Source organism: Dasypus novemcinctus, chromosome 12, assembly GCF_030445035.2.
Source record: "Dasypus novemcinctus isolate mDasNov1 chromosome 12, mDasNov1.1.hap2, whole genome shotgun sequence".
NCBI lineage: Eukaryota > Metazoa > Chordata > Mammalia > Cingulata > Dasypodidae > Dasypus > Dasypus novemcinctus.
The window spans coordinates 93414126-93428962 of NC_080684.1; the positions used below are offsets into that span (position 1 = coordinate 93414126).

General features: G+C 41.4%; 1 pseudogene; it reads left to right on the forward strand.

The window, feature by feature from the left end:
* Nucleotides 1–8885: 8885 nt before the first annotated feature.
* Nucleotides 8886–14466, forward strand: LOC101420520 (TNF receptor-associated factor 6-like; annotated as a pseudogene).
* Nucleotides 14467–14837: the final 371 nt, after the last annotated feature.

Here is a 14837-nt window from a genome sequence, read left to right on the forward strand (position 1 = left end):
TTTTAAACTCGGGTCTGGATGGAGGATCTGTGTGACACAATGGGGGTCTGAGGCCATAATGCATGAGAAAAGATAGTCTGTCACTCACAGGTCCCAGAGAGAGAGGTGTCATGAGGGGTCGACGGAAAGCATGATCAGCTTGGGTGGCTCAACCAGCAGTTGGGGAGCAGATAGACAGAGCAAAAGGGACCTGTGGACTTGTGCCTTTATCATGGTTCCAGGGTGGAGGAGTCAAGGATTGATTAGTTTACAGCAAATGTAGGTGAAAAAGGAAATGGTTGGGGGGTTCAGAGGAAGTAAGGATGGTTTGCTTATCATTTGGAGCCAGCTATGGTTTTTGGGTGTTATGTATGGGTGGTGTGGGTCATGGCCCCAGATATGGGCTTGGAATCTGGGGGAGTTGATGCCCTGTGTTCCAAGGCTGGAAAGATGCTTACTAAGTAGGCCAAAGGTCAGTCCTAAGGCAAGTGACCAAGTGACCTAGCCAAGATAAGATGGATGCCAATGCAGCGCACAAAAATTTTAATAGTTGTAACAGTTTCACCAGGCTAAATCCAAGGTATTGGCAGGGTGGCATTCCATTCTAGAGGTTGTAGGAGAGAATCCATTTTCTTGAATTTTCTAGCTTCAAGAGTTTATCCACATTTCTTGGCTTACAGCCCCTTTTCATTTTCAAAGCCAGCAATGGTCATTTCTATCTTTCTCACATTGCATCTTCTGACCTTCCCTTCTGCCTCTCTCTTCTACTTATAAGGACCCTTGTGATTACATTGGGCCCATCTAATTTCGTTTATAATTTGATAATTTCATTTCAAGTCAGTTAATTATCAGCCATAATTCCATCTGCAACCTTAATTCTCCTTTGACATGTAATGTAAGCAGATTTACTGCTTCCAGGGATTTGGAAGTGGATATCTTTGGGGAGACCATTATTCTGCCTTCCACAAATACAAACATAATAGAGAGCTGGGCAGAGTGCCCGGTATATGGTAAGCACTGTGGTTTCGTGTTTTATCTAAAGGTAATTCGTGATTGACGTGGAATCTTAGGAACCAAATCTACTCATTTTTATTCTATCAGGGCTTAACATCTTGTCAAGCACAAGGTAGAGTCAATACATTTTTGGTGAATAAGTATCAAATAAGTTAGTAAATGAATGCCCCCATTCTTGTTAGTGACATAAAATTTCAATACTTGGTTCCCATTAGATTAATGCACATGAAACTAACTAGAAAAAAACTGAGGCCCTGACCTAATATGTGGCCATCAAAGGATCTGTGATCACAGACTCAGAATTGAAAAGACAAAGTAATTGGGTCCGTAAGCCTACCAACTTCAAGATCCTTTTTCTAGCATCTTTGGAGGGTGGTTACCTTCTTTTGCTTAAAACATCCAGTAACAAGAAACTCCACAGATGGTAAATGTCTTTATTAGACAATTCTATTTGATTTTTTTAAGAGGTATTACTATTTTGAGCCCAAATCACCTGCTTGTTGGTAATTAGACATAGATTTGTTCACTGGATTACATAGAATAAATACACTACTTCTATACTATCACCTTTCAAGGATTTGAAGAAATCTAGAACTTTTCTTCCCTAAATTAAATACACAGGAAATAGTTCCAAACCATTTGAAGAAGGATAATTTGGTTGTAGGTCTAGGCACCTGCATTTGCAGACGCAAACATTCTGAACCTCAATTTTATTCTTTCTTTCATTCAACCTTTCTTGATTAAGCCCTATTGTTTTAACCAAGGACTATCCAAGGTACTAGGTTATAAACATTGAGTAAGACAGACACGGTTGCTACTTTCATAAAGCAAGCAATCCAATGAAAAGTAGGGAAAACAAGGGTTGGCAAGGATGAGGAGAAATAGGAATCCTTCTCCATTGTTTATGGGAATGTAAAATGGTGTGGCCACTGCAGAAAACAGTTTGGCAGTTCCTCAAAAAGCTATAGAATTACGATATTACCAGCAATTCCACTTCTAGGTATACTCCTAAAAGTACTGAAAGCAGGGACTCAAACATATTTGTGCACTAATGTTCATAGTAGCATGATTCTCAATAGCCAAAATGTGGAGGCAACCCAAGTGCCCATCAACAGATGAATGGATAAACAAAATGTGGTATATACATCAAATGGAATACTATTTAGCCATAAAAAAAGAATGAAGTTCTGATACATGCTACAACATGGGTGACTCTTGAAGACATCATGTTGAGTGAAATAAGTCAGACACAAAACAAAAAATATTGTATGATCTTGCTTATGTGAATTATCTTGAGCAAGCAGATTCATAGAGACAGTAAATTAAGGTTATCAGGAGTTGGGAGTGAGGTGGAATAGGGAGTTAATGCATAAAAGATGCAGGGTTTCTTCTGGGATGTTGAAGAAGTTTCTGTATTGGATGTTGGTGATAGCACACACTGTGAATGTAATTAATATTGCTGGAATGCATACTTGAAAGAAGTTAAATGGGAAATTTTATGTTGTTTCTACTTTACCACAGTAAAAAAAGTAAGGCTTTGTTCTGACATATTTAGTAAAGTATACTAGATTGATGGTAACACTAAACCCTATATAGTTATAACCCCTTTGCCTGGTATGTATTGCATAGTAAAAATGTTTCAATGTATGAATAAATTAATTAATGAAATAAACATTTGCTGACACCTAATGACTATCTTTTGAAGTTATAAATGGTCACAAACCATCTATTAAATGATAATTCCTTCAATTTTTTTCTTGCTCTAATTCCAAACTTATTAATACTGTATATAGTTCTAGAATCCCTCCTTTTTACCTTTTGATAAAACAGATCAACATTTACCTTTCCTTAGTCTTCCATCCTAACTCTCCTCTATCACTTCTTAAAAAGCAGTATCACTGTCTCCTTCAACATATGTGCATTTTATTACTACTTTCTGTGCCCTGAAATATAATTCTTTGGGTCATAGGAATTTGAATTCTTTTAAAACATATTAAATGCTATCCCATTATTATCTTCTGTGTTCAGGGAAGCATTCTCTTTAAGATAGTTTTCTGTACTTTATGGAATTATCCTTTGGCAACAAAGTGGGAAGAGAATTATCATTTATTCTTCTCTTTTTTGTGTGTTAGAACTTTCCAGTGTCTGCCCAAAGAAGTGATTCTATGCCCTTAGTTTCTTTGTGGTGTTATTAACAACTTCGCAAGCCTCTGTTTTGTACAACATTCTTTTGAGCACATACATTCTTTGTTGGTGTTTAGTTATATGTCCCTTCTTATGTATTTTTGCATATTTGTTTACATTTTAAAAAACTGAGCATAAGAGACACTTTTTGGGGTCACTCTCTTTCTCTGAAAGCCTGTCTCCATATTTGAGATTTTGGCAGTCATGTTTGTACTCCATCATGCTCCTTGGCCACCATCAGTTGGACAAGGGATAGACACCTGTGAAATTGGACTCTCCCAGCAATGTGGAGCTGACACTGAATTGGTACTTAGTCTGGGTTAGTCACTGGTGAGGAGATATTATAAATTCAGAAACAGGTCATAATTGAACTGTTCACAATGAGCTGGTGAGAGAGAAAGACTGAGCAGATGTATAGAGTGAAACAGAGCCAATGAGCCAAGGAGATGACTACTGTTGGCTTTCTGGGTACCAGCGAGTCATGGCAGGATAATTTGGGGGAATTTGAATTTGTGTTCTCTGCCCCTCCCTGCTCCCATTCTGTGGTTGTAGCTAGACCTTGGCATTCCCTTGACTGCATTTTTCAAGGTAGAAAGCAGAGACTGCTTGAAGGCAGGCAGAGTAGCACCGTAGGACTGTGGTTAAGAGCAAGAGTTCTGGAGCCAGGTCATCTGGTTTAGAAGGATCCTAGCTGTGTCACTTCCTGGCTATGAGACCCTTGGTAAGTTCCTTAATCACCCTGTTTACTCATCTGTAAAATAGGGATAATGGTATCCATCTTATAAGGTTGTTGTGACAACTAAATTATTTAAAGATGTAAAGTCCTTAGAACAGTAACTATCATATTATAAAGGAACCAATAAGGTCAAGTTGCTTTTATTTTCCTGTTTTTTTCCAAAACTAGGGTTGCCACATGAAGCACAGCATTGTTATACACAGAGGGTGAAAGGAGGGAGAGGAGAATGTCTGAGGACACAGTGTGTTGGGAGGAAGCAGACCTGTAAAGAACAGGGATTTCAATGACCTGAAAGAACAGCAGCTCAAGCAACTCTCTAAAGCTGTGTCCAAGGAAGGAGCTGACCTCGGCGGAGAGGGCTGCCTGGTGAGTCTGAGCAGAAGCACCCTGCTCCCAAGCTTCCCTGGACATCCTCATGCCCCAAGCGCGACAGAACGACAGACTCCCAATTCTAATTCCCGATTTCCATTTTCTCCTCCTTCTTTACTAAAAGAATGTCAAATTTTGAGCTGGGTACATGGCCACCCTGGTAAGAGACTATATTTCCCATCTTTTAGCTAGATTAGGTCATGTGACTAAGTTCTAGCCAGGGAGATGTGAGGAAATAAATGAAGCCTAAGCAAAGGAGAACAAGTAGAGGCAATCTATTCAGAGCTTGATATAGCAAGGGAGTTGGCCACCATCATTTGCAGATGATGGTAGAGACTCAACGATAGGAAGGGGGTTGGAAAGTTTTATAGTGAGATAAAGAGAAGGCTTCAAGTATGCTGTAACTGGAGGTGGGTGGCATGAGGAAGCTGGAGGCAGGCTAACTAGGAGTGGAGCATCTTATGTGTTTAGTTTGGGTACCATAGTTTGTTTTCTCTGATTGGTCCTGAGTTGGAAGTGCTATTGTCATATATGGCCTAATCATTGTTTGTTTGTATATTCAGTCTATCAGATGGAAGCAAACATGCCATATGTCATGTTCAGGATGTCTCCTTTAAAATAAGGGATGGTTAAGACTATGAACTCTGGAGCCAGAATGCCTGGGGTTAAATCCCAGCTTTGCCCCCTTGCAAGCCATGTGACTTTGAGCAAGTTATCTAAACAGTGCATGGTTCGGTTGCCTTTAAAATGGGATAATAGTATCTGCCTCACACAGTTGTTTGAAGTAATAAAATAATACGTAAAGCACTTAGGACAGTCCCTGGTCCATAATAATTGGTAGCTTTATTGCCACTCTTCTTCTTCCCTTTTTCTACCTGAGTCTATAGTCCAAGTAAATATCTTAAAGCTGGAGGAAGCACTCTGAGTGTGTGTGTGTGTGTGTGTGGGGGGGGGGTGGCAACCTAAATGGTATTGGTACTGCTAATGCTCATAGGGTCACTGACCCAGTCCTGCAGTACCTACCTCCAGAATTTTTTTTTGTTTGTTTTTGCTAAAGTACTTTTAAAATTATGCTAAAATATTTATAACATAAAACATGCTATTTTAACCATTTTCAGGGTATAATTCTGTGACATTAATTACATTCACAATGTGATGCAACCATCACCACTATGTATTTCCAAAATTTCTCATCACTCTATGGATTTCTTTTATATGAAATAGACTTCTTTCTCCATGAGCCATTGTTATGCCATTTTTAGTTTTTGTATGCATCCAAATCAATATAGCAGGGAAGCAGCAGAGCCTCCAGACCTGAAGTTTAAACTGTGGCAATGGAAAGAGTAGACTCTGAGTGGGAAACTGTGTGGATTGCTGATGGAAGCCCAGACAGGCCTCCTCTATTTTCTCAGTGTTTTGTACAAATTCTGTCCCCTTGGACAAAGGTGGGAGAGGACATTACCAAATTACCTAGATTTTTTCCCCTACAATCTGGTAAAATAGTGGGAACAAAACCAGAAGCAAGCTGATTTAAAGAAAATAAAGAAGTGTAGTATTTCTTGTATATCTGAATTGCTGGCTAGAGATTCACAACCACTCTAGAGGCTTAGCTGCCCTAGTGCTTGGTGATTTTCCCCAGAATCCTTTTAATATGTTCCTTTTAGTTTTTTGTTTTATTTTTAAAGTTCATTCAAAGTTATTTGTCACTTGCAATTCAAAGGAACCCACCTAAAAGACAGATGCTACCTGTGTAACCACATTGTTTTCTTGAGCTGTCTCTTTCTTTCATCTCTGGCTAGGAATATTTGAGATTTTATGACCAGATTTCATTCTTAGGGTCCTTCTCTCCCACTTGAAGTATTTTGCTGTTTCAAAGAGCCAGTTCCTGAGATCAAGTCTATTTTTCACCTCACATTTGATATCTGCTTTATGAAAGTCTAGAGCCCTTGTCAGCTAAGCCTGGGCTTTCTCCACTCACCCCTGCTGATTCCGTGCTGATCTTTCTCCAACATTTCTAGTCATTTTCATACAACCAGTCAGTTTTTCCTTATTGATCTAATAAAATCCAGACTGGCAGTTCTTACTGTTTCCTCTTCCTTCTGAGCAGGGAAATTTCAGCAAGGCAAGACAAGAATATATTACCTGCATTTCTTCCAGCAGAATTAGTCTAGATAAAGATCTGTAGCTTCTTGAATCTTTCAAATACAATTTTTACACATCTGGAGCACAACAGAAGGGATTCTTAGGCACTATGTGGATAACATCTATGGGGATTGCTTTTATTATTTAAACCATTCACAGATTCTGCATTTCTTTGAAAATGGTTGACAGCTAAAATAAACTGAAGCCAAACTCTGGAGAGAAGTATTTGGAAAGAACAGAGAAATCAGCACCATGAATGTGGAAACTCAAGGCCCTGCTTTGCTGTTAACTCACACTGCAATCTTGGGCAAGCAGTAATTTACTGGGCTTTGCTTCTCCCATCTATAAAATGGGGATAATCATCTCTCTTCTGCAGAGCTCACAAAATTGTCTGGTAAAGTGCTTTGAAAAATAATTGTCATGTTCAAAGGTAGGGTATGGCATTATCCTAAAGTGCCCAAATCACAGCCTCCTGTTCCACTTCTAATAATTACCTCAGCCATGCAAAAGCAAGGGGAGGAAAGGAAACTAGCATCTACTGAGCGCCAAATATATGCCAGGCACTATGCTAGGCACTTAACATGTGCATTCAACCTTCACATTAGTCCAATGCAGCATATATTAATTTACCTGTTTCTGGATTTATTCTGCAGATAAGGCTCAGAGAGTTTAAGTGATTATGTCTCACAGCGGGTAGGTCTCAGAGGCAAAGTTCAAATTGTAGGTGTACTAACTGATGGATGTGTGCATGTGCCATACCCACAGAGGCCGTTGGAAAGGGATGTGAGACAATGAGTATTTGAAATTCCAAGACAATACTAAAAGAGCTTTTTCTTTTTGAGACAAGAAGGAAATGGACCTCCCCAGAACACAACGCCCCTCCCCACAGGGTAAGGAAGCTTTAAAGCAGCCCTCAACAGTGTAGAAGCAGGAAAGGATTTAGAAACCGTTGAAACCAGTCCTTCTATTTTAGCAGAGGAGGGAGTGAAGCTCAGAGAGGGAAAATGACTTGCTCGAGAACAAACAACTGTGTAGAGATGGATTAGTGAAGAGCTGCCATGTTCATTCAATTACTCATCTAACAAATGTCTTTTCAGGATCTCCTGTATGTTGGGTCTTGACCTACCCTGGTGAATAAAAATAGCCCCAGTTCTTAGGCACTTCTAGAACATATCATCTTTTTACAGAGGTAGTCACTGACCATATAAGCACCTAAACCAATGTGAACTTCAACTGTGACAGCTGTTACAAAGGACACAGACTTTGTGCTATGGGAGGACAGATTGGAGGCTTTGGAAAGGAAGATCAACGAAAGCTTTCCTGAAGGGGAGACGCTAGCGCTGAGACCTGAAGAATGATGGAGGGCAGCTGGGGGAAGGAGTGAAGAGCATTTTAGGCAGTCTGGATAGAATGTGATTTGAGATGAGGTTAGAAACGGAAGGATGAGAAGGCGGAAACCAGCGCTTCGGCGGCTGGGGCTCGCGCTTCAGGCTCGCGCCTCAGGCGGCCCTTGAACCCGGAGACAGTGGCCTTCAGGCCGGGAGATTGGCATCCAGGCCTTCTAGTCTGGGAGCGTGGTGCCAGTCCTCTCTCGGCACCTTGGAGAAGAGTCGGGTGGCCCAGTGGAGCCCTGCCCTCCTGTTTCTTCGTGAGCAGGCAATTGCTAATTAAGTTACTGTGAGTCTATTGAACTGTAAAAACAGCTGTGGATCCAGCCAGCCAGAAAGTGACTGTTACGCTGTCATGGCCAGCTCCTGGGTGCCGCAGCCAAAGATGACAGTGTCAGTGGAACTGCCAGCACGGGGAACCTCACCGGCTCCTCTGTGGAAGAGATCCAGGGATGTGATGTAGCGTTTGACCCACCCCTGGAAAGCAAGTATGAATGCCCCATCTGCTTGATGGCATTACGGGAAGCAGTACAAACACCCTGTGGCCATAGGTTTTACAAAGCCTGCATTATCAAATCAATAAGGGATACAGGTCACAAATGTCCGGTTAACAATGAAATACTGCTAGAAAATCAACTATTTCCTGACAATTTTGCAAAATGAGAGATTCTACCTGATAGTAAAGTGTCCAAATGAAGGCTGTTTGCATAAGATGAAACTGAGGAACCTAGAGGAGCATCAAGCACATTGTGAGTTTACTCTTATGGATTGTCCCCAATTTCAACATCCCTTCCAAAAATGCCAGCTTAATATTCATAATTCTCAAGAAGCGCCCAAGGAGACAGGTTTCTTATGTGAACTGTACTATATCAATGGCATTTGAAGATAAAGAGATCCATGACCAGAACTGACCTTTGGCAAATGTCATCTGTGAATACTGTGATACCATACTCACCAGAGAACAGATGCCTAATCATTATGATCTAGACTGTCCTATAGCCCCAATGCCATGTACGTTCAGTACTTTTGGTTGCCATGAAATGATGCAGAGGAATCACTTGGCACACCACCTGTAGGAGAATACCCAGTTGCATATGAGAATGTTGGCCCAAGCTCTTCAGAATCTAAACCTAGCTTTAACTCCCATAGTTCAACATGATATGCTTCCATATGATTCTGCCTCTCTGTCTCGGGCTCCCTCTGGGTGTCACCCAGAGGTCCAGAATTTCCAAGAAACCATTCAGCAGTTAGAAGGTCACCTTGTAAAACAGGACCACCAAATCTGGGAGCTAACTGCTAAAATGAAACTCAGAGCATGTATGAATGTGAGCTCAAATGAACTATTCGAACCCTTGAGGACAAAGTGCTGAAATGGAAGCCCATCAGTGCAGTGGGATTTACATCTGGAAAATTGGCAACTTTGGGATGCACCTGAAATCTCAAGAAGAGAAACCTGTTGCTATTCATAGCCCTTGGATTTTATACTGGCAAACCCACCTACAAACTGTGCATGCTCCTGTACCTTCAGTTACCAACTGCTCAGTGCTGTGCAAACTATAAATCCCTCTTTGTCCACACAATGCAAGGAGATTATGATAGCCACCTCCCTTGGCCCTTCCAGAGTACAATACACCTTATGATTCTTGATGAGTCTGAAACACCTACAAGGCAAAACCATGAAGAGATAATGGATGCCAAACTAGAGCTGCTTGCCTTCCAACAACCCACAGTCCCACAGAACCCGAAAGGTTTTGGTTATGTGACTTTTATGCATCAGGAAGCCCTAAAACAAAGAACCTTCATTAAGGATGATACTGTACTAGTATACTGTGAAGTCTCTACCCACTTCAACATGGGTAGCCATTGGAGGGAGAGCTTTCAACTACGAAGCACTGATGCAGGTGTACAGCATACCCTCACTTGTCCAGAAAAGCTGTATGGAAAAATCAGTGCCACTCCTTTGCCTGTTCTCAATAATAAAGCAAACAGAAACAAACAGAAAATAATGGGAAACATGTAATATTCATCAGCGACTATTTTAGAGCCGTCACTCACCACTTCGTCCTGTTACAAATATCAGATACAGTATTTGGAATCTACGTGTTCCATACCTTTTCAGAAATGTTACATGAGAAGTGCCTTTGGCATGGTGCAGCTATTTTGTCAATTAGTATACTTCTTTATTGTACTTTCATGGGTTTTTGGTCTGGTGTGTTTTATTTTCAGAAAGTCCAGAGCTGGCGTACTAAAGCTCAATCCTTCCTTTCCCAAAACAAGGATTTTCCTTAAAACTCCAGTCTTAATATTATATTATGATGTGTAATATATTAAACTTGAGAATCACTACCACCTTGTGCTGGTGCCAAAGAAAAGGGTTATTACTATAGAGTCAAGTTCTCATTTTATTTGACCTGTAGATTTCAAAGGTTTTGAACAATAATCCTTGGAAAGCTAAAGTTCTCATTCACCCCTTCACATACCCCCTCCCCCTCCCTGGGGTGTTAGTAAGCCTATTCAAGGACTGATTGAAACCCTAAATATAACCTTACTTATTTAGTGTGGAAAAAAAAAAAAAGAAATGGAGGGAGAGGTCAGAGCCTGCAGTGTCCTATAAGCCACAGTGAAAAATTTTGTTTTTATCCTAAGAAATGCTGACAGGTTTATCTGATTCTTCTTCCTGTTCCCTACCTTTAACCACACTGACAAATAGCATCAAGTTCAAATGATCAAGGAGGCAGATTCCATTCAAAGGGCAAAAGAACTCCTTAGAATGAACATTTCCTTTAGCCCCTCACCACATCATTCTTTTCCAGCCACCTGGGTAGGTACGCTGGATTTGTGTGTGCTGTGCATACGATCGTACACACACATACACACACACACACTTCTTCATCTTGGCAAACAATGTCTTGACATTCCTGATACAGGAGTAATAAAGCTTATTCTGATTAATCCCATTTAATTCCAATTAGTTTATCCTCTTGGGTCATTTGTTCTGCAATTACTTTTCATCAGGATGCCGAGAAGAAGCCCTGCTCTGACTTCTCCAAATGATGGCCATTCAATTGAGAGGTCTCTTCCCATGTTATAGAGTTCTACCCTCTGGTTCCAGAATATAGGGAAGACCCAAGGGTGATGTTATTAGCCATGTTAGAAGGTTGGTGATACAACCTGCTTACTTGATGAGAAGGAACCTTTTATTAGTTTCTGAGAAATCGTACTTAAAATCCTTTTGGTTCTGGAATGGGAACTGGAAGAAAGTACAGGACTTAAGAGTTTGGTGTCGTGAGTTAATGGCCCTTCTGGACTCCTTACCAGTTGGGTTACCATGGAGCCTTAGCTTAAACTCTGTCTCTCACTCCCCCTGCCTAGAAACGAGGACCACAGACTCTGTCTCCCAAGGTTGGCTGAGGAATAAATGAGATGATGCAGATCACATGTCTAGGACAAGGCCTGCAGCACGGAGACGGCTTGACACATGCTAATTCCCTCCTCCCTTCGTAATCTGGGAGCCTCCTTTCCTGTCTGCTTTCTGCATGCCACTTTTATTGTTCAGTCATCCGGGAATCTTGAAGAAAATCTGCTGGTGATTTATTGTAAGCTTTTCAACCTTTGTTTCCTCTATTTGTTAACCTCCAGCCAACCATAGCCTTTTCTTTTCCCTTCATAAGCCCCTTGCAGACTCTGCCAGCTTCTGAGAGCAGCATTTGATGAACTGCTTGGACCCAACCCTCCCTCTAGCTGCTCTCTTTGCTGATGGCTCATCAGGTCCAAAGAGCACAGAACTTGGAGTCAGGTCTGAGTTCAAGCCCGACTTGGGGCTTCTGCACAACCCAGGACACACAGGTTAAACTACTCTAGGCTTTAACTTCCACGTTTGTGATATTGGGATAAAAATGTACCTGCTGCCTGTATCACAGGACAGTTTGTGAAGCAGACAGGATGATGTAAATGAAAAGTGAGCTGTATAAAGGCATGCAAGGCTAAGAGGGACTGTAATTAAAAAATAGATGAGGCAGTGGGGTGGACCTCTATCTGTCCTCATGGGTTTATTTTGTACTTTTCGCTCTGTTTCCTGGTATCCTTATACTGGTTCTCCCTTTACTCTCTTTCTTTCCCCCCTGCTCACTGCCTTCCAGGCCCCTCACTGCTCACATACCCCAACCCCTAAGAAACTGCCCTACTAGTGGTTCTCAGAGTCCAGCCTTAAGAATTTCCTTTCTTTTTCCCCTCAAGGAGACATAGAGGAAATATCTGTTTAAGGGACAGAGAAAACCACAGGAAAAGAGAAAAGGAAAGAAAGAATCAATTTTTTTTAAAGCACATGCTATGTTCCAGGTATTATCTCATGTAACCCTCATAACAAACTTACAAACTAGAAATTACTGTGCCTGTTTCACACGTGAGGAAACAGAGGCTTGGAGAGGTGCAGAAACTAGTGGAAAATGGCACGCTGGATTCAAAATGAGGTCTGTCCTCTTTGAAACTGTGGCTCTTAACTGTTGTGATATCTTGCTCCCCAGGCACTACTATTCAATGAACACCTGCTATGTGCTGGGCACAGTGCCAGGTGCTGGGAAAATAGTTTCCTTCTAAAGAAAGATAACTTCCAAAGACTGCCTTCAGATCACACTATAAAAATGATCCCATCCCACCCATCTCAGGAAGGTAAACACCTTCCCAGGGCCCTAGTGCTGTTCCTAGGGCTGATTGCCTGTGGTTTCTCTGTGTACATCTTCTGCACTAAGCAGCGAGCTCCCCAGGTCCTCTTTCAGTGCTTGTGGGGCCGAAGCCAGTGCACATGAAAGGTTCTCATTGAATGTTGGTTGCATTTAATGAAAGAAAAAGCAGCATTCCTGCTCCACCTCAGTGAGGGAAGGAGAGAAAAGGTGAATGGATAGCTAAGGAGTGTAGATGTCTGGAGAAGTCTTCTTTCAGAAATGTCAGTGTTTGCAAAAGGAAACTTCACATGTTGGCACCATACCTGGCATTACCCAAAGTTAAGAGAAGGAGAATCTCCCTAACTTCTGGGAATTTAAAGTCTAGACTCATTCAGGGAATATTTACTGGCACCCTTTGGTGCCAGCCACTGTGCCAATGATGAGGAGATGGCACTGAAAAAAATGTGGTCCTTTCTCTAACACCATTTAGAGATGGACTTAAGAATGAAGGAAATGTGACTAAAAGTTTGGAGAGAGGAGGGTAATGGTGATTACTTGGTTGTGATACTTAGGGGCTTTTCCACATGATGCTGTAAACCATATGCTCAAGTTTTTCTTTTTTTTAAAATTTTATGTCTTGATGAAAATTTTGCAAGTTTAAACTTACAGAGAAGAAGAACTGGGACTTTTGGGAAGTGCCCTGGGTTTGTCTTGGGCTTATTTCGCTAGCTACGCTCATTACTTAGATGTCACTTCTAATCAAAGGCATTTGGGCCACTTTTGTGTGTCCCAGATTCAAATTGCAATTCAAAAGTGGGTCTCAGTTACAAGGAGAGAGTGTGAAAAGTGTTGTTGTTTTTTTTTCAGTAGAAAGTATGAAAAAGAAAAAAATGAACCCAAACCTATGTGGTATATTAGATTATATTCGCCACAAAGACAGTTCTGGGATTAAGAACTCGTTTGTAAATAGGATCCTCAAAGACTTTATCAAGAGGAGGCCCAACTTTATATCACAGACAGGATGATGTGTATGAAAAGGGTGAAGTATAAAAGGATGCAATGCTAGGCGGTAATATCATTAAAAGTAGGGCAGGCCTTAATCCAATATGAAAGGAGTCTTTATAAAGCAAAGGACATTTGGATAGGGAAGTAGAATCCACAGAAAGGGATAGATTGCCCTGTGACAGATGCAGAGATTGAGTATTGGATTGCCAGGAAGCCACCACCAGAATGCAAAAGATTTCAGAGAAAGCACCATGCGGCCAATTCCTTGATTTTGGCCTTCTAGCCTCCAAAATTACGAAACAATGAATTCCTGGATTAAGCCAACCAGTTTGTGGTATTTTTCATAGCAGCCCTGGCAAACAAAGACAACCAAGATATAAAACAAAACCAAAAAAGGAAAACTCCAACCAAAAACCTAAAACAGATACTAAACCTGGGTGATTCAAGAAGGTCAGTGAGGTGAACTGACTTTTTGTCAGTCTGTTGAGTCATGAAGTCAGAAAGACCCAACTCCAATTCCTCCACTTATGAACTTGGGAACTAACCCTAGTTTAGCCTCAGTTTCCTCACCTGTAAAATGACTTATTCCCTCACCTTAGTAGAGAATCTACGATGTAGCAACCTGCTACAATGTTGGCTGAGGAGGATGCCCCCAGTTCCTTAGACATATGCCCCAGAAGAAACTCTGCTTTAGGTATGTTCATAATTAAACCTTCTGCTCTGTTCTCTCACTCAGTGAAGCACTAATGCTGAACAGGAAAAAGAAAATGGATGAAGAGTTCTCTAGCAAACAATGCCTGGTATTGATGGGGTGTTCTAAGTTCACAAAGTACAGCCCATCCACTCATGTTAACTTCTTTAATCTTCACAAAACCCTTACAAGACAAGCTGGATTTACTCTTTTTCACAGTTGACCAAACTGAGAGCAGAGATGCCAGCTGTCTTCCCCATCACGCAGCTGTTGCGAAAGGAGCTCAAGCGTGTCTGATCCGACGTACAGCATTCTTAGAACCAGGCCACACTGTTTCCTGCCCAGAAGTTCCTAAAAGAACTGGAAATTCTTCCACCTCATGTGATTTCAGGCACACTCTTCCTGGGGAGTCAGGGAATGCCCAGGAGAGTCAGTTTTTTTCTATTTAAATCCCATAATGAGCCATTGCTGTGACTGCTGGAGTCTCCACTAATCCTTCTGCAACCAAGAGACGCAGGTTGGAGCAAGCACCATCAGCCCTCAGTGGTTCAAACCATTTGCTCACCCAACGTTCACACCGACCGACCTCTCCATGGATTAGTCCTCTGCTGGAGGACTAGTCACTCCACTGCTCAGTTTTAAACCCAAGCATTACCTCTTGAGGAGGC